The following is a 386-nucleotide window of genomic DNA, read 5'->3' as shown; positions in this document are numbered from 1 at the left end:
GGGGCAAAGGGGAGGGGAAAGTGGGAGGGGTAGGGGAAAGGAAAGAGGGGAATGGAATTAATGTGAGAAAACAAAAAAATGGAAACAAAGGCTTTGCAAATAGGGAGGGATGGAGGAGTTGAAGGGACGGTATAGGGAGGGGGAAAAATAAGAACCAAGAGAGTATGTAAACGTGCATATCTCCAACGATGAATGTCATTATGTTGTACACCTAAAATGTACCAATAAAAAGATATACAAAAAAAGAATTATAATAGATATTAAAGTAAGTTATATTAGTTATTAAAATATTCATTTTTAATTGGAAAATAATAGGTAACATGAGAAAACAGTACGTTTAAAACAAAAACTTTCTTTTAAAAGGAGTATTATAAACTAAAAAAAAA

Source organism: Heterocephalus glaber, unplaced genomic scaffold, assembly GCF_053883595.1.
Source record: "Heterocephalus glaber isolate CG9 unplaced genomic scaffold, H.glaber_assembly_v1.0 deba00001687, whole genome shotgun sequence".
NCBI classification, from domain to species: Eukaryota; Metazoa; Chordata; class Mammalia; order Rodentia; family Bathyergidae; genus Heterocephalus; species Heterocephalus glaber.
Note: the sequence above shows the minus strand (reverse complement) of the source record.